The 21,138-nt window shown below is 35.0% G+C and overlaps 3 pseudogenes; all 3 read right to left on the bottom strand.

Moving 5' to 3' along the window:
* Positions 1-343: 343 nt before the first annotated feature.
* LOC131395431 (olfactory receptor 4A47-like) lies at positions 344-1,292 on the bottom strand (annotated as a pseudogene).
* Positions 1,293-7,105: 5,813 nt separating this feature from the next.
* On the bottom strand, positions 7,106-9,044 carry LOC131395430 (olfactory receptor 4C12-like; annotated as a pseudogene).
* An 888-nt stretch (positions 9,045-9,932) lies between these two features.
* Positions 9,933-10,862, bottom strand: LOC131395772 (olfactory receptor 4A47-like; annotated as a pseudogene).
* Between the last annotated feature and the right edge of the window lie 10,276 nt (positions 10,863-21,138).

Genomic DNA, 21,138 nt, shown 5'->3' with positions numbered 1-21,138 from the left:
AAGACAAGAATCTGACTAAAATAAAAGAATGAAAAAGGAAATAATAAAAATAAGTGCAGAAATTAATTAAAAATTACTGTAACTATAAAAATTTCGTTGACTAATTCATTATGTATTATTTGTTGACTCCCTATTGTACATGCATTTCACCTTTCTAGGAGCAGTAATAAACAAGATATAGAACTTACATTCTAATAGAGAAATTGTTATTAATATCACAAAGATAGTTCACTCTTTAATTATAATTATCATAAATCCTTTGGAGCAAAGGAAAGTCTGCACCAGATTTACAAAGACTTTTACACTCGAAGCTGGTGGCTCTAATGCTAAATTACTTTCTTCATTATGGATGATGCACTGACTTACTAGTTGATATGACATTTCTTCTCCAGAGCTTCTTCATAGCATTAGTCATATCTGAATTTCTCAGAGCGTAGATTAATGGGTTCAGCATGGGGGTTATAACTGTATAAAACACACTCAATGATTTGTCAATGGGGAAGGTCATTGCAGGTCTTGCATACATGAAAATACAGGGAACAAAAAAGAAGACAATCACGGTGATGTGGGAACTACAGGTCTGGAGGGCTTTCCGCCTCCCTTCCTGACTAAGGTTCTTTAGAAAGTGCAAGATGACACCCTAAGAGATGAGTAAGACCAGAAACACAATAGCGCAGATCAGTCCTCCGTTGGCCAACACTAAGACGCCGATGACATACGTGTCAGTACAGATGAGTTTCAATAAGGGGTACATGTCACAGGAAAAGTGATCAATGACATTGGGGCCACAGAATGGGAGCCCATAAATAGTGGAAAGTTGAATTATTGAGTGCATAAAACCTCCAACCCAGGACGCTACCAGTAACACAACACACACTCGCTGCCTCATGATAATCAAATAATGCAAGGGCTTACAGATGGACACATAGTGGTCATAGGCCATCACCAACAGAAGAAAGACCTCTGATCCACCAAAAAGATGCACTGTAAAGAGCTGGGTCATACAAGATTGGAAAGATACAGTATTTGTCCCAAAGAACAAGTCTGAAATCAATTTGGGGGAGATGGAAGAGGAATAAAGGACATCCATAAATGAAAGACTAGCTAGAAAAATGTACACGGGGGAGTCCAGGGTCTTTCTTACTGATAGTCACAGTCAGAACAATGAGCATGTTGCCCACCATCGTCAAAATGTAAAAGAGCAAAAACATAATAAAAAGGACTTTCTGCTCCTTTGGATTCTGTGTGAGGCCCAAAAGGACAAAGTAAGTCACGTTGTTCCTTGGTTCCATCTAGTCCTTATAGCGCTGACCTCAGAGATTAGAAGCAGTTTACCTACAAAACAAGGGGGAAAACTTTTAAATGCATTATAAGTTTAATCTTTCATTTATTCATTCAATTAAAAGAATGTGTACAGCATATCTATTTGTGTCAAATGTGTCACAGATATTGTGATCACCAAGTCAAATAAGACATAGTTCCCTATCCTCAGTGATATCATGCATAATGAGGGATCAGGCTACCAGGCAATGTAATAAGTGCATTATAAAAATATTCACACAGGGGCTGGCCCGGTGGCGCAAGCAGTTAAGTGCGCGCGCTCCGCTGCGGCGGCCCGGGGTTCGCTGGTTCGGATCCCGGGCGCGCACTGACGCACTGCTTGGTAAGCCATGCTGTGGCGGCGTCCCATATAAAGTGGAGGAAGATGGGCACCGATGTTAGCCCAGGGCCGTCTTCCTCAGCAAAAAAAAAAAAAAAAGAGGAGGATTGGCGGATGTTAGCTCAGGGCTGATCTCCTCACAAAAAAAAAAAAAAAAAAAAAAAAAAAAATTCACACAATGCTAAGGGTCACAGTGTAGGAAGATAACAATCAAACTGGAATTAGAGAAGACTTCCCAGAGGAAGCAATGCTTTAGATGAGTTTAAAGGGAAAGTGAAAGAACAGGAGAAGATAAATGGGAATTCCATGAAAAGAGGCAATGTTTATATAGTCACAAAAGTGTCATTCTTGAGACCCATTGAAGGTAATTTACATATTTAAAGTGAGTAGATCACATTATTAATGGAAAATCACTGCCCTGGATTGTCTCAGATCTCTTTGAGACTTCTTTCTTAGGGACTTTCAATGGATATTCCTCCTTTTTCTGAACAATAAATGCTGTAGCACTCCAATTATGTGTCTCCAGCCTCTATCTTCCCCCTAATTTTCAAAGGTGTATGTGCAACATCTCCAATTTAAGGCATCTCCATTTGGGTATCAACTTCGTATTTATAAAACTAAATTTTTAATTTTCAACAATAAACATAGGTGTTCCTCATCTCATTAAATGGTACCACCTTCCATGTAATTGTTCAGACAATAAATCTCACAGCGTCCTTCACTCCTTTATTGTTCTTATATTACTTACTGATATCTTTAACAAGTCTTATTGCCTCTACTTTCTAATATATCACAAATTTATCATTTCCCAAATCTTATTTTCTTCTTGGCCCACTGCAATAGCCGCCTGCCAAGTCTCTCCACTCTCATTCTGCCCTCCAACAATTTCTTCTCCTGAAGCAGCCCAAATGATCCTTTTTAAATCTTATTGTGATTATGTCATGCCACTGCGCAAAACGCCTATAGCAGATTCCAAATGGACTCACAATTTAATGTATCATATTTAATATTCAGAGCAACAAGAATTGTAATCCCCATTTCCTAGTTGAAGAAACTGAGGCTCAGGACATCAAATTAATTTTCCCAAGGTCCCATATTTCTAAGTGACAAAACTAGAATTGGAATCTAACTTTGATTTATTTTAAAGTGATTTAATTTCTTACATAATGAAGAAATTCACACAATTGTGAAGCCTGGTTCCCACTATTTGCAGTTAGTCTTACCTTGTGGCAACTTGTACACAATCCAAAGGAAGACTTTTCAATTCATTCATAGAGACTTCAAATTCTTTATCCATCTGGTATGAGAACAGAGGACGAAAGGCTGCATTATGACTTGAGGGTATATTTTGTATCATTTGACCATCTGTCCATTTTCTCCATGGAGTCTTCTGGTTATTTAGAAGACTGTTTTTATTTACACAGCAGATTATTTAATGGGATTTCCTGGTGCTCACAGAAAAATAAAAATTTAATCATGTTAGGATAATTCATCAAAAGGCCAACAAATCCTTTATTTCTGTAAGAAGATAGCACCTAGCCATATCCCAGGGAAATTTTTCTGGAATAATTTCTTTCCTACTAACCTCAAAATAGAAAAATTCCATTTAATTGTTTAGTCCTTCTCATTCTATTGTATGGCATGACCAGGACCTTTGACTTGAGATTTTGAGAGACATTCTTGTGCCTTGTTTTTATATCATGCTTTAAGCCTAACAAAAGACCTCCTGAAAATTTTATGTCAGTTCTTAAATGAACAACCTCTTCTTCCCGACAGTGCAAAGACCATTGGACGTTATATCTCTTCTGACCACAATTATCATTGAGTCCTGGAATTGGAATATGTCCAAGACTAATTCTTGCTTAATTAAATTCACTGGGATTTGCAAATTCACAAAATTTGAAAGAACATTTATATGTAAAGATACTACCAGGCCAAATCACATAATTAGCATCAGAAAGATGTAACATGGAGAAAAAGATAATTTTTAGAACTGTTATAAGACTATTGCCAGTCAAGAATAAAATATTATCCAAGGCATTTTGTTCCAGTGAAGATTAATTTATCAAGTATTTCCCCACTTGCCATAGCAAGTGTTTCTTTCTGTTTACTTAATACACAATTTATTCTTCCTTGAAGTGTGGTAAGTTATATTAAAAAACTTTGTCACCAATTTAGATGTAACAACTGATTATCCAATTATTTTTTTTTTAATTAAGAGCACCTATTTTACACCAATGTCAACTTAAAAAGAAAATTCACCTGTTATTTTACCCTCAAGATGAGTTTATTTGGGAATAGCCAAAAGAATTGCAATTAGGGATGTGCATGCTATGGGAACCATAGACAAATCTAGAAAACAAAGGAGGGGAGTTTGCTTTTACAGAGGAAAAGGGGGAATAGGGAGGCGCTGTTCTAAAGGAAAGTTCCTGGGGCAAAGTAACAGTTCAGGAGGCAATGGCTTCTCATTGGCTGAGCTGCAGCATTTCTCATTGGCTGGGCTGTTGCCATGTGAGGAGAGAAGTAAAGTAGCTTTACTTCTTGTTGAAGATGCAAGCACAGATCTCGTTCTGTTTGGCGTAATTGAGGACGAATGACAGGTGTGAGAGCTCCCCTGGCAGGCTTCCAGACTCAAATTTAGTTAAGGTTTCTTTTATTAATTTCCACACCAGGAAGTGTGCTATGAGGGAGGACACAGCAATTAATAAAACAGAAAAAAATACCATGTAAAAGGTCATTCCTGCATGGGCCTTACATTCTTATAAAAGAGACAATAAATAATGGGACAGTTTAATAAATTAAATATTATCTCATTCAGTGCTTATAAGACAGCAAACAGGGTACTGTGACAGAAAATAAGAGGGAGAATTCTACTATGGATAAGGTTATCAGAGAAGGCCTTTCTTAGAAGGTAATGTCTAAGCTGAGATCCAAAGGATAGGGCGCTGGCCCCATGGCTTGGCGGTCGAGTGCACGTGCTCCGCTGCTGGCGGCCCAGGTTGGGATCCCGGGTGCGCACCAGCACACCGATTCTCTGGCCATGCTGAGGCCGCGTCCCACATACAGCAACTAGAAGGATGTGCAGCTATGACATACAACTATCTACTGGGGCTTTGGGGGGAAAAATAAATAAAAAATAAATAAATAAACAAAGGATAGGAAGTTGCTACCATTGGCAGCACTGCGACAGGTAGTAATATTAAGTAAATATTAATTAAGTAAAATTATCTTACCTCACAGATGACATGATCTACATGTAGAAAACTAAAAATTTCACGGGAATTTTTATTGCAGTCCCATGTTGAAAAGTAGTGGTGAGAATGGGCACACTTGTTCCTGATTTTAGTGGGAAAGCTTTTATCCTTTCATTGTTGAATGTGATGTTATCCGTGGATTTGATCTATATGGCATTTATTATTTTGAGGTATATTCCTTCCATACCCCATTTGTTGAGAGCTTTTTATCATAAAAGGGTGTTGAATTTCTATACTATCTATGAAGGACCCAAAGAGGAAATTAAGAAAATAATTCCATTTACAACAGCATGAGAAAGAATAAAATACATAAGAATGAACTTAACCAAGGAGGCAAAAGGCTTGTGCACTGAAAACTATAAAATGTTGCTGAATGATATTATAGAAGACACAAATAAATGGAAAGACATTCATGGACTGGAAGATTTAATATTATTAAGATGTTAATACTATGTAAATTGATCTACAGATTCAATGCAATCCCTATTAAATCCAAAAAGTACATTTTGCAGAAATAGCAAAATCCATTCTAAAATTCACATGGAATCTCAGGGGACTCCAAATAGCCAAACAATCTTGAAAAAGAAGAACAAAGTTGGAGCTCTCACACTTCCTGATTCTAAAACTTACTACACAGTTATGGTGATCAAAAGAGTGTGGTATTGGCACAAAGTCAGAAATATAGACTAATGGAATAAAATAGAGAGACTAAAAAGAAACTTTTGTGTATATTTTCAAATGATTTTTGACAAGTGTGTAAAGAGCATTCAATGGTGAAAGGACAACCAGTTCAACAATGTTGCTGTGAAAACCAGGTATCCAGTTGAACTATTAACTTTTACCATATACAAAAATTCACTCAAAATAGATCAAAGACCTAAAATACTAGCTAAAAGTATAAAACACTTAGAAGAAAATTTGGGTTTGTCAATGATTTATTGGATATGACACCAAAGGCACAGGCAAGAGGAGAAAAAAAATAGATAAATTGTACTTTATCAAAATTAAGAACTTTTGTGCATCAAATGACTCTGTAACAGAGTGAAAGGTGAAAAAAGGCAACCTATGGAGTGGGAGAAATGATTTGCAAAGAACACATCTTTCAAGGTATTAATATGCAGAATATATAAAGATCTATATCTCAACAACAACAAAAATCAAATAACCAATTAAAAATGAGCAAAGGATTTGAATAAAGATTTGCCCAAAGACCATACAAATGGCCAGTAAGCACATGAAAGATGCTCAACATCACTATCATTAAAGAAATGCAAATCAAAACCATAATAAAATACAGCTTCATACACACTAGGATAGCTATTATAAAAACAATGGAAAATACAGGTAGGAGAGAATGTGGAGAAATTGGAACAATCGTGCACGGCTGCTGGGAATGTAAAATGATGTAACTGCTAGGGAAATGTTATGGTAGTCCCTCAAAAATTAAACAAAGAATTGTCATATGATTCAGTAGTTCCACCTTTGAGTATATATCCAAAATAAAAGAAAGCAGGGACTCAAACATCCTGCTATTTCTACACCCATTTTCAGAGCTGTATTATTCACAATATTCAGAAAGTAGAAGCAAATGAAGTGTCTACTGACAGGTAAATGTATATACAAAATGAGGTATATGCATGCAATGGAATATTTTCAGCCTTGAATGGGAAGGAAATCCTTACATATGCTAAAACATAGATTAACCTATAATACATTATTCTAAGTGAAATAAGGAATTCACAAAAGGACAAGGATTGTGTGATTTCGCTTACTTGAGGTACATAAAGTAGTCAACTTCATAGACAGAAAGTAGAATGTCGGTTGCATGGGGTTCAGGGAAATGGGGAATTATTGTTTAAGGAGTGTAGAGATTCAGTTTGGGAAAAAGAAAAAGCTCTGGAGATGATATTTGCATAAAAATGTAAATTAACTTAATACCACTAAACTGGACACTTAAAATAGTTAAAATTGTAAATGTTGTGTATATTTTGCCATAATTTAAAAACTAAGGTGACTTCATTAACAGGTTCCTGATGTGAATGTAATAGCTCAAAGTACATGTAAAAATCACTGACTTCAGATACAACTGGGTAATTTGTCCAAACTGTAGATATACCCATCCAAAACAAAACTACTAAATTAAAATCTCCATTGCTGTGTCCTGAGAATCGGCATTTTATAAGAGCCCTGACTAATTCTGACAAAACACAGCTACGGCTTTATCAATGGAGAAGATAGCAACTGAGTACAAATATATAAACATGCAGGGAACAAAGACTAAGATGACCTCAGTGATTTCAGAGACATAGGTGGACAGAGCTTTGCATCTCCCCTCCAAGCCATAGGTACTCAGACTGTACAAGATGATTACATAGGAGGCTATTTAGAGGAAAAAAATTAACAGGCAGATGAACCCACCAATGGCAGCAACAAAGAGACCAAGGGTATTAGTATCCATGCAGAGATGTTTCAACAAAGGGGTTAAGTCACACATGAATGATCTATGACATTGGAGCCACAGACAGGCAGCCAGGTTGTGAAGAGGATCTGAATGGTTGCAAGGACAAAGCCTCTGGCTCATGGCACTCAAGAGAGGAAGCTTCATCCCTGTCACTCACAGTACAGGGGTTCAGAGTAACAGCAAATCACATGATTTCCTAGTGCAGGGGTTTGCAGATGGCCACATAGTGGTCAATTCCAACCACCACAGGAAGAATGATCTCAGCAGCACAGAAAGATGCTTAGCAAAGACTTGAGTTGTCCACTTCCTGAAAAAGATGGTTTTCCTTAAAGCAAAAGTATTAACTAGCATTTTAGAAGTCATGGATGAAGAACAGCAGCTATCTATAAGGGATAAACAACATGGGCGGAAGTGGAAACACTACCCAAGGGTATAAAAGATAACCTCTTAAATGAAAAGATCTATTCTCTTCATGGATAACAGTTCTCAATACTCTAAATATATAAACTGTCCCTAAATGAATCTTCTTAAATTGAATCTTATTGAAAATAACTGAACTTTGTTTTTTGACTAAACTATCTTAAACTTATTTTAACTTAATTGTAAACATTTTAATTTGAAACTTATTCATCTTATTTAAATTTAAACTTATTATTTTATATTAAACTTAATTTTGAAACATAAACATACAAGAGTAGGGATAATTCTGGAAAAGAACAGTAATGAGGTACTGCTGGTCCTATCACATACCAAAATGTCATATATCAAAGCAATTACATCTGTGTCAATTGGTACGTGAATAAAGATATCAATAAAATGAATAGAGTTCTAAATTGGATCCAAATATATATGGGACTTCATAAAACAATAGTCAGGATTTCAAATTGATGGCAAACAGATACTTATGTAACTGTAAAAAACAACTAAATTTTAGAAAAACAACTAAAATTCAATCTCTATTTAACTCCTATATTAAAATAAATTCCAGATGAATCAGAAGATTTAATATAAGATATAAGACCACAAAACTGATTAAAAATTAAATGATAAAAAATAGTTGAAGACTATTTTGGTAAGAGTGAAGTGAGGAAAGTGTTTTCAAGCAAGGTACAAAAATCAAAAAATAAATAAATACAAAATGTAAAGAAAAGTTTTTACATAAAAAAGCATTTAATGTAGTATAAGAAAGTTAAAAACATAAGAGAAACAGAAAAATAATAATTACATATACAACAGTAAAAGGATCATTTCTTAAGTATATAATTATCACATGAAAATCAGTATGGAAAAGATCAACAATGGAATGAAATAGATAAAAGACATTACTAGGTAATTTACAGAAAAATAAATACAAATCATATTAAACATGTGAAAAGATGCTCACATTCAATGATATCAAAAGGATTTTGATTAAAGTATAAAAATGAAGTAAAATAACTTTGATCAGATTGTCATGTGCCATAAATATTTATCAGGTACTGGTTGTTGAGAATGTCAACAAAAGTATTCTCATAGATGGTGGGCAGGAATGCAGCAATTAGTACAACATCAAGGATGGCAGTTTGGCAATAACTATGATTCCCAACATTTTATATACACATTCCATCTGACCGTTGATTTAAATATATATACTGACAGTTTTCACTTCTAGGAACTCATACTTGCACATGTTCAAAAACGTATATTTATTGCAGAATTATTTATCCTAGAAAAAGATGAGGAACCACATGAAGAGGGATGGGTACATTAATTTTAGTATATATTTATAAAGCAGCATTATACAGTATGAGAAAAACTAAGAGTTAGGTCTATATGGACTGGTATGGAAGTATCTTCAAGATGTTGCATAGTAAAAGCAAACATTTACATACAGAGGAAAAATAAAAATATATTGAAATACATTTGCATTTGCAAACATTATTACCTGATGAAATTTAAGAGACAGATTAAGTGACTGCCTCTGGGGAAGAGGACTAGAGACTATATTGACAGATAAATAAGAAATTTATTCTACACTTCATCCCATTTTGTATGGTTTTTATTTTTACTATTTGTTATCTATTGAACTTCAATTTTTATTTCAAAAGTAGAAGTGTTACACTAAAAATTTTATATGTAATGCTGCTGTATTTATCAGAGAAGAAAAGCTATACAGCATTAAATATTTTAAATATTATAATAAAAAGAAGTAACTTAAATGACAAGAATCTAAATAAAAATAATACTGTCTCATAAAAAACTAAAAAAGATCAACACATAAATTGATTAAGATTAGTGTAACTATATAAAATTTTCCTCACTAATTCATTACATATTATTGACTCCTTGCTATACAGGCATTACAGCTTTCTAAGAGAAGTGATAAGAGAGTATAGGCCTTACACTCTCACAGGGAGAGAAACTGCTATTAACAGCAAAATCACATAGTTTGTTTTTTAATTGTAATTATCACAAGTTCTTTGAAGAAAAAAAGTCAGCATCAGATATAAGAAGACTTCTGCATTCCAAGGAAATGGACTTTAATGTCAAATGACTCTCTTCATGGTGGATGATGCGCTTATTTACTATAAGATATGACATTTCTTCTCCAGAGCTTCTTCATAGCATTTGTCATCTCTGAATTTCTCAAAGTGTAGATTAATGGGTTTAGCATGGGGGTTATAATTGTATAAAACACGCTTAATGATTTGTCAATGGGGAAGGTCTTAGCAGGTCTCACATACTCAAAAATACAGGGAACAAAGAAGAAAACAACCACAGTGATGTGGGAACCACAGGTCTAGAAAGCTTTCCATCTCCCTTCCTGGCTAAGGTTTTTCAGAGAGTGCAAGATGACACCATAAGAGATGAGTAAGAGCAAAAACACAATAGTGCAGATCAGTCCTCCATTGACCACCACTAAGAGGCCAATGACATAGGTGTCAGTACAGATGAGTTTCAATAAGGGGTACATGTCACAGGAAAAATGATCAATGACATTAGGGCCACAGAATGGGAGCCCATAAATAGTGCTAAGTTGAATTACTGAGTGCAGAAAACCTCCAATCCAACACACTACTAGCAGCACAATACACACCCGTTGCCTCATGATGACCAAATAATGCAAGGGCTTACAGATGGCCACATAGCGGTCATAGGCCATCACCAACAGAAGAAAGACCTCTGATCCACCAGAAAAGTGCTCTGTAAAGAGCTGAGTAATACAAGACTGGAAGGATATGGTATTTTCCCCAAAGAACAAGTTTAAAATTAGTTTGGGAGAAATAGATGAGGAATAAATGACATCCATAAATGATAAGCCAGCAAGAAAAAAGTACATTGGAGAGTCCAGGGTCTTACTGAAAGTTACAGTCATAACTATGAGCATGTTGCCCACCATGGTCAAAATATAGCAGAGCACGAACGTAACACAAAGAACTTTCTGCTCTTTTGGATTCTGTGTGAGGCCCAAAAGGACAAAGTAAGTCACATTGTTCCTTGGTTCCATCTAGTCTTTATAGGTGCTGATTTCAGATATTAGAAGCAGTTTACCTATAAAACAAGGAAAAATATCTTTAAAAGTATTATAAGCTTAATCTTTCTTTCTTTATTCATTCAATCAAAAAATGCCTATGGAGTATCTGGGTCAAAATAGAGATGGGGATTATCAAGTGGAATAAAGCATGATTCCCTACTCTCAGTGATTTCATATATAATGATGGGATCAGACAAGTAAAGAACAATTTAATAAGTATCATATATTCATGTCGTGATAAGGAACATTTAAATCAAACTAAGATCTGAGAATTCTTCCCAGAGGAAGCCATACTTTAGTTGAGCTTTAAAGGTGACATGAAAGAACAAGAGAGGATGGAAAGGAATCCCATAAAAAGATGTACAATGTAGAAAGTCACCAAAGTGTGACTCACTTAAGATAATATACATGTTCAAAGTCAGTAGAACAAATTATGAATAGAAGGCTATAAACCAAAGGTCACTGTATTAGTTGCTAGTGCTGCCATTTTAGAACAAGGATCACCTTTCCTCCAGTTTCCAATACCATGTTCCTTATTTCCATTTGAGACTCCAACCAAAAGCACCTTGACATATATATTTCTTGCATCATTTGTTCATGATGATACGTGTATTCTCTAAGATGATAGATGCCTTCTATCTGCCTACAGTGCTTCTCATTCCTTTCTGAGCTCTCATGAGAAACACCTTTCAATATCCATATTTCTACCAATGGTCTCTTCAAGGCAATCAAGACTGTTTCTATGAGTCACCCCAAAACTCTTCTAGCATCTACCCGTCACCCAATCCCCAAATAATACCAACATTTTATGGCATTTATTACAGCACTCACCCCAATTCTCAGTATCAAAAGCTGTATTAGTTTGCTAGAGGTGTCTTTACTTGGATCTTCCTCATTTTCCTGAACTATAAATGCTAAAGCACTCTAAAATTGTGTGCCCTCTGCGCCATCTCTCCCCTAATCTCAAACAGTATATGCAACTACCTAATCAAAATCTCTATTAGGTATCAATGTAGTATTTTTAAAACTAAATATTCAATTTTCCACAAATATTCGATTTTCCTTCCTAGGTGTTTCCTATTTAAGTAAATGGTACTACTTTCTATGTTATCGTTCAGACCAAATATCTGATTGTGTCCTTCACTCTTTTATTCCTCTAACATTACTTGACAATGCTTTAATAAGTCCTGTTGACTTTCCCTTTTAAATATATTAAAAATTTGATCATTACCACTATACCCTTTGCCTCCCCGGTCTACTGCAATAGCCTCCTGCAAGGTCTCTCTGCTTTAGTTTTGGCCTCCAATAATCTGTTTTCCTGAAACATACAAAATGATCCTTTTTATTTTTATTCAGATCTAATCACTCCCCTGGACAAATCCCTACAGTGGATTCTCATCACATACTCAATAAAATCCAATCTCTTTACCTTGGCCTACAAGACTCTAAATGACTTGCAACAAGACTACCTTTCCAAATTTATATCTTATGTTGCTGTATGTTCATTCTGCTTAAGACTTTATGATCTTGCTCAAATATCCAAAATGCCTTTCTTTCTCCTTAGTTCCATCTCCTTTTTGTAGATGCTAATTTCAGAGATCAGAAGCAGTTTACCTCTAAAATAATGGGAAATATTATATAAAGTTGTATTGTAAATCTAATCTTTACTTACTTATTCAATTGGCAAATGTTTATAGAATATTTACATTGTTTCATGCCTTTCTGGTAAGGTAGAATCCCAGCATCACAGTGTCCACTTACTCATTGAGGCTCAAGGTCTATCCCAGGGGTTATATCATGAGAAGACAGAAATGGCAGTGGTGACTGAGGAAGCACTTTTTCACCATCCATCTCCTACTTTTCCAGGTAAGTATAACTCTTGATGTTATAAGATGCTTCTGAGCTCATTTTAAATTTAAATCTACTCATGACAAGTGTCATATAAATCCTGACCAGCAACTTTCTAATTTTGTGTCACTTATTTCTCAATGATACTGAGCTTCTCTTGAGGAAAGCTCCATTTAGCTAGTTGACGATCACATTTGGTTATAAATTTCTCTCTCCTACCACAGAGACTTAATTTATATACCACGAAAGCCGAAAAGCTTTATTGTACTGAGTTTTTAAATAAACCATATCATTGCTATGCATGCAGAAACAGTTTTATTTTACTCAAAGTGTGTATATCATGCATATTTTAGATTACATATACATATATGTCATTCCAATTAATATTTCACATTTAATCTTTACAGTAACATATATTGTTACTTTTTCACATATAAAATATATGTTATCCCAATTTTGTAGGTGAAAAACTGAGTCAGAATATAGAATTAATTTTTCCAAAGTTAAATATTTCAAAATGACAAAATTTCAGTTGGAATCTAAGTTGACTAACTTCCAAGTCTCTGTACCACCAGCAAGTTTTTTAACTTCTCAATTCTCATAAACTCAAGTGATTTAATTTCCTACATAATAAAGAAATTCACACAACTGCAAAGTCTGGTTTCCTATTAACTATTAATTCCTATTACCTTAATTAAGATAAGACTATTAACTATTAAAATCTTACCTTTTGGAAGCTTGTCCCCAATTTGAAGGAAGACTTTTAACTTCACTCATAAAGAGCTGGAAATCCCTCTTCCATCTACTTTCTCCACAGAAGGCAAAAAGCTGCATCATTCCTTGAGAATGTATTTGATTTCATATACCTATGTCTATCCATTTTCTCCATGGATTCTTCTAAATATTTCAGAAAATTATTACTTCCATTGCTGTTATATTTCAAAGGAATCATGGTAGAACACGAAACATAAAAATTTTCCCATTAGAATAACTTATAAAAAATGCAAACAAATCCTATACCTATGTAAGAAGATAGCAACTAGTAATCTTACCAGGGAAATTTTTTTCTAGCAATTCTTTTCTAGTAACATCAATAAAGAATAACTACCATTCGGATGTCTAGTCCATCTCATTCAGTTGTGTTGGTGTGGCCAAATAGTTGCACTTGAGATTTGGAGATGATATTCTTGTGTCTTTTTTAAATCAGGCTTTAAGCCTCATAAAGCATCTCCTGAAATAACTATATCAGTTCTTGAGAGCATAGCATTTCCTACCCAATACAGGCAAAGGTCACGAGGATTTTATACCTTCTAATGGCGTTAACCATAGAGTCCTGACATTGGAATGTGTCCAGGACTGATTGTTGCCTAATTAAATTCACTGAGATATTCCAAGAATTTTTAAAAGAACATCTATATTAAAAAAAACAAAACAAACAAAACAAAACCTGTTAGATCAATCATGTAACTAGGATAAGAAAGATGTGAAAAGGAGAAAAGAAAATCCTCAGAACCCTTATGGAACTATTGCCAGTTGAGAATAAAATATCAGCCCAGTCATTTTGTTCCAATGAAGATGAATCTGTCACTTATTTCCCCACCTTGCCGTAGCAAGATTTTCTGTCCTTTTATCTAATATTCAGTTTTTCTGCCCATATGGAGGGGGTTTTCTATGTTAAAATTTTATCTCCAATTTAGTTATAATAACTAATTTTTTATCCAGTTATTTATTATTTTTTTATAAAATTGAGCATCTATTTCATGTCAGGTTCTATGATATGAGCTCTGTATGCAGTAGTTAAAAAAAACAGAAAAAATAAGGATAAGAGTTCTGCCTAAATTGACCTTATAATCTTGTAATAGAGTCAGACAATAAAAAGAGGAGCAACTTAATAAAGTCATTATAACCTGTGATTATTGTTAATAAGACAACAAACAGTGTACTTTAGAAGGAGACGCTACTGTGGATAAGGTAGTCAGAGAAGACCCTTTTAAAAGGTGATATTTAAGCTGCAATCCTGAGAATGAAAAGTTGTTACTGTGGGAAGCATAGTTACATGTGAAAAACTCCAACACTAAACAAGTGCTGGTCAGTTGAAGACACTGAAAGTGCTTGGCTCATTGTGGTTGAAGGGGAACAGGGAGTGAAGCGGGCAGAACTGAGGTGTAAGAGATGGACGGGAACCATACCCTGCTGGGCGGCACAGATCTCAGTAAGGAATTTGGATTTCATTTAATGTCCTTTTAAAATGAGAATAAGGGGGCTCTGGTTCCAGTATGGCATGTAAGAAACTTAGAAATTGCTACTCCCTCCTAACAACAAGTAGACAACTGAACAAATTGAAAATTCAACAACTCTTCTTGATCTGTCAGAGAAATGAGGTTACAGAGCAACCACTGTCTTGAAAATTAGAGAGTGAGACAGGTAGTTACAGAGAATCACAGTTTACTAGAGCAGAAACCCCACAGGAACCAGTGCCAGGGTAGGAAAACCTGAGCTGTAATTGATGGATTGCTAGAGGCTGGGTGTGGACAAGCCCAAAAGATTTAAAAAAAACTCCAGGGGGACCCAGTCATATGGGGGCTTCCACATTTTTGTGAGTTTTAACTCCAGGAGCTCTACCAAGTCCACACGGTGAATATAGGAGAAAAATCCCCTCATGCTTCTGGAAGGGGGAGGGTGAAGGAACCATTCTGAAATACTCCAGAGCCCTCTGTTCTTCTTAACAAGGCTTGCCCTCAGGAATAACTTTTACCACAGCCTAACCTGCTGAGATTTTATCAGAGCCTAACCTACCTGGAGGAAATGAAATACCCAACTCTAGCCTCCTCTAGCCATCTTGTCCCCCTAAGTGGGGATTGGGGAGGGACTGAGAGGCACTGCTGAACCACACAGTCCAAGGACACAGGCTCACCAAAAGGCTGATACCTTATTACAGAACTCTAGAGCACTCTCCTTGCCCAACATCTTACTAATATGTTATTAAAGTTGTATATATTACAGTTCCTTTCAACCAGTACATCATGTTCACATTTCAACAAAAAATTACAATGCATACTAAAAGGCAAAAAACACGGTTTGAAGAGACTTAGTAAGAAGCAGAGCCAGAGTCAGATATGGAAGAAATGTTATTAGACCAGAAATTTTTTAACTATGATTAATATGCTAAGAGCTTTATTGACAAAGCAGGCAAGTAAGAACAGATGAGTAACATAAGAAGAGAAAGAAATTCTAGGAAAGAATTCAAAAGAAATGCCAGAGATCAGAAACACTGTGACAGAAATCGAGAATGCCTTTGCTTGGCTCACTAGTAGACTGGACATAGCTGAGGAAAGAATCTCTGAGCCTGAGGATATGATGATAAAATTTTCCAAAACTGAAAATCAAAGAGAAAAAAAAGAACAGAATATCCAAAAACTGTGAGACAACTATAATACATGTAATATACACGTAATGCAAATACCAGAAAAAGAAGAGAGAGTGAAAGGAATAGAAGCAACATTGGAAGCAATGATGACTGAGAATCTACCCCTAATTAATGTCAGACACAAAATCACAGATCCTGGAACCTCACAGAACACCCCATAGGATAAATGCCAAAAACCAAACAAACAACTATACTGGGGTATATCATATTCAAACTTCAAAAAATCAAAGATAAATTTTAAAATTTGGAAGAAACCAGAGGAGAAAAAGCATCTTACTTATAGAGGAGTGGAGCATAAGCTCCTTACGTTAAGCTCCTTGATTGTAGTGTGTTTGACATTAAGCTTTTGCTTGGCAAGGTATTCATTTCAGAAGACATTCATATGGAGTAAACATATTGCCAGTTATATGATACAACTACTAGCAGAACAACTAGATAAGGACGTAGGCCACCCCTACCCATGAAGTTTCCTCTTTCAGAAAGCCCTGGGTAACCTAGACAGCTGACTGCTTGAGTGATCCCACTTTTCTCTACCCATGCCCTAATTCCCACTAGTCGGCTTTAAATTTGCCAATAAAAAGTGAATCCCCAAAACCCTAGATACTCAACCTCAGACCCTAATAAAGGCAGAACACCAGGCCTGCACTTTCTCTCTATACTTGCGACCTCACTGTGCATCCCTTGAGTGTGTGATGTACCCTCTAGGACTAGTGAGTAACAAAAATTGTTTCTCAAAGTTCCCTGATGGTTTTTACTGGACTGCATCCTGCAATCATAATAAGAATCAGAAGGACTGGTCCAGCCACAACACTGGCCTCAGTGGGGGAAATGTCTGTGGAGCTGCTACAAGTAATACAGGCTCGGGTGAGTGCCTCAGGCATCCCTAGCCAACAACATCACTATCAATGGGCTGGGACCACCCCAACAATATGCAAAGAAAGGAATTGCATCCAACTTCTCCTCAGAAACCATGCAGGAAAGAAGTGAGTGGAGTAAAATATTTCCAGTGTTGAGAGAAAAAAAATACCTAAAATTCTATCCCCTGTGAAATTATCCTTCAAAAGTGAAGAAGAAAAATCACTCATAGAATCAAAGAGTAGAACTGCAGTTGCCAGGGGATGGGGAGAGGGAAATGGGGAGATGTTGGTCAAAGGGTACAAACATGAAAAAGATGAATCAGTTCTGAGGCTCTACTGTACAATTTGGTGACTATAGTTATAACACTGTATTGTATGCATGGAATTTTTAAAGAGAGTAAATCTTGAGTTTACACCCACAAAAAAGTGTTAATTATTGAGGTGATATATGTGTTAACTAACTTGATTATGATAATCATTTCACAACGTATATGGATGTTAAATCATCAGATTGTACACAGAAAGAAAGAAGAAATAAAGACCTTTTCATACAATCAAAAACTGAGTGACTCTATCACTAGTAGCCCTGCCTGCAAGAAATGTTAAATGAAGTTCTTCTGAGGGAAAGAAAATTTTATAGGTCAGAAACTTGTATCTATATAAAGAAAGAAAAACCATTAAAGAATGAATGAGTACAGTTAGAATAAAAACTTTTATTTTCTTATTCTTAATTGATCTAACAGATAATAGTTTATTCAAAATAATAATACAAATTTGCATTCTGCTTAGGTATGCTTGTGTATAAGTGAAATGAATGACAGCAATAATACAAGGGACAGGAGGAAGGAATTAGGAATGTTTTATTATTATAATATACTTGCACTACCCATGATGTGAAGTGATATTATTTTTAATTAGACTGGCATTAGCTGTAAATGCATATTGCAAACCCTAAGATAAGCACTAAAAAAAGAATTTTAAAGAACTGATATGCAAAGAAAGAAGAAAAGAATGGAATCATATATAATGCTCAGTTAAAGCCACAAAAAGCAGAATAAGAGTGGGGGACAAAAATAACAAAAAACAAGAGCAAAAAAGATGATAGATATTAATGCAACTACATCAATAATCACTTTGAATGTCAATGGTCTAAATGCGCCAATTAAAGTACAGTTATTGTCAAAGTGGATCAAAAAGAAGACCCCACTATATTTTGTTTACAAGAAACCCACATTATATATAAAGACACATATAGACTTAAAGTAAATGGATGGAGGAAGATATACCATATTAACACTAAGCAAAACAAAGTGGAAAGCTATACTAATTTAGGACAAAGTAGCCTTCAAAACAAGGAAGTTATCAGGGATAAGAGGGCATTACATAATGATAAAAGTGTCAATTCTCCAAGAAGATACGGCAAATCAAAATGTGTATGCACCTAAAAACAGAGCATCAAAATACATGAGGGAAAAAAGTTGATGGAATTGCAAGGAGAAATAATGAATCCAATATTATAGTTGGAGAATTCAAAACTTGATTATCAGTAATGGACAGATACAGCAGGCATAAAATCAGTAAGGATACAGCCAACTTCAACAACACCATCAATCAACTGAATATAATTGACATCCATAGATTACTTCATCCAACAACACAAGAATACACATTTTTCTCAACCTCATATGAAACATTCACTAAGATAGACCACATTCTGGGCCATAAAACCCATGCAACAAATTTAAAAGAACAGAAATCATACAACACCTGGTCTCAGAATACAATGGAATTAAACTAGAAATCAGTAACAGAAAATAACCTGGAAAATGCCAAAATACCTGAGGAATAAACAACACAATTTTAAATAACACATGGGTCAAAGAATAAATCTCAAGAGGAATTTAAAAATATTTTGAACTAAACGAAAATGAAAAAACAACTTATCAAAATTTGTGGGAGGCAGTGAAAGCAGTGCTTTGAGGAAAATTTATAGTAAGAAATTCCTCTATTAGAAAAGAAGAAAGATATAAAATAAAAATCTAAGCTTCCATCTTAAGAAACTAGAAAAAGAAGACAAATTAAATCTAAAGTATGTCAAAATAAGGGATAAGAGTTAGTGCGTATAGCGATGAAATTAAAATATAAGAAATCAAAAGAGACAATCAACAAAACCAATAGCTGTTTCATTGAAAAGATTAATAGTGAAAAGCCTCTAGCCAGGCTGACTAAGCAAGAAAAGAGGACACAAATTAATAATATCAGAAATGAAAGAGGAGACATCACTACAGATTCCACAGACATTAAAAGTACAATAACAGAATACCATGAACGACACTATGCCCACAAATTTAATAACTCAGATGAAATGAACCAATTCCTTGAAAGATGAAATCTTCCACAACTTACACAGGAAGAAATAGATGACCTGAATAGGCTTATATCTATGAAAGAAATTGAATCAATAAGTAATAACTTTTCAAAATAGAAAGCACTCAGCCCAGATGTGTTCTCCGTTGAATTCTACCAAACATTTAAAGCAGATATTATACCAATTCTCATCAATCTCTTTCAGAAGACAGAAGCAGAAGGAATACTTCCTAACTCATTCTATGAGGTCAGCATTACCATAATACCAAAACAACACAAAGATATTACAAGAAAAGAAAACTACAGACCAATATCTCTCATGAACATTGATGTAAAAATCCTCAACACAATATAGACTAATCAAACCCAATAATGTATAAAAATAATTATACATCACCACCAATTGGAATTTATTCTAGATATGCAAGGTTAGTTAAACATTTGAAAATCGACTAATGTAAAGCATCAGATTAACAGGTTCAAGAAGAAAAATCACATGATCATATGTATAAATGCAGAAAAAGCATTTGACAAAATCAAACACTGATTTATTATAAAAAATACTGACAAATAAAAAAATCATAGGTTGTTCTCACATACAAACGGATCAGGAAAAAAGGTTATTTTTGCCTAACTCAGTATTGAGTGTTATAAACTACTGACTTCTTATCAGTTGGTCCTTTGCATAGTCAATAATACTTAAACTCTATCAGGGTTTTCTTCAATCCAAGGAGTGTGAAACAAGTCATGGTCATTTTAATTTATTGTAAAAAAAAATCAAAGTGTTTCCAAAAATGAAAATCCTAAATTAAAATCAAAAAGAAGAGAAGTGTGCTTCTCCCACATACTGATGTTCACCACAACGTTTGTGTCTAGTTCTTCTCACCCTGACCTGATTGTTCAAATAGTAAGTTATCGCAGATGGTAGACACGTTTACTTTGTGTTTAAAAGGTATTTGGGTTTTGGATAGAGGGAGAAGACTCCAGCAGCTCTAGCACATTTCTCTTTCTATGGAACTCATAGAAATCTATCTAGTTTTTAAAAGCTAAATCTATTTTTTAAAATTTTTACGTAGAACTTGGTCTGAGAGCTAAGAATAGGCCCCAAGAACATAGTAGCCATTTTTAAAGCTAGAAAAACAAATTCAATTACCAAAACACCAGCAGTTGATTAATGACCCCTTGGATGAAGAATCTCTTGAAGCCAGTTCTTCCAGGCATTTTTCAGAGCATCTGTGCTCAGTGCAGAGCCACATATTTTGGTCCTGGGACTCGCCCTGCCTTCTCCCATCATTTCACTAGAACCCCATGTCAAGCCAGAGGAGGTGAGGGAGAGACAGTGCCTTTGCAGTTTGCTCTGCCAAGAAATTCTCACAGTTCTGCCTTCTTAACTCCTTCAATTCTCGCAATATAGAGACACGAGTGACTTACCTCTGTGCTATTTTCTCAAGGGAAGAGTAATTAATTTTAGAATCTTTTGCCAAAATGGCAACCAGATTCTTCTCCCTTCCTTCTATGGTCTCTCCGACCAGAAAATGACATTTTTGACAAGGTTTAGAATTCATCCACTGAACTGGAAAAACCATCAGGCTACAATCAGAACCTGGATTCTTTTTTTTTTTTTTTTTTAAATAAATGTTCATTGAACATTTAAAATGTTCCAGGCAGTGCTGTTCAATAATAACAATGACATTAACTAACTATTGGGTGCTATATGCCAGGCTCTATATTTAACACATTGCATGAGGTA

The sequence above is a fragment of the Diceros bicornis genome, chromosome 31, assembly GCF_020826845.1.
Source record: "Diceros bicornis minor isolate mBicDic1 chromosome 31, mDicBic1.mat.cur, whole genome shotgun sequence".
Classification (NCBI taxonomy): domain Eukaryota; kingdom Metazoa; phylum Chordata; class Mammalia; order Perissodactyla; family Rhinocerotidae; genus Diceros; species Diceros bicornis.
This window is presented reverse-complemented; position numbering and strand designations above follow the sequence as displayed.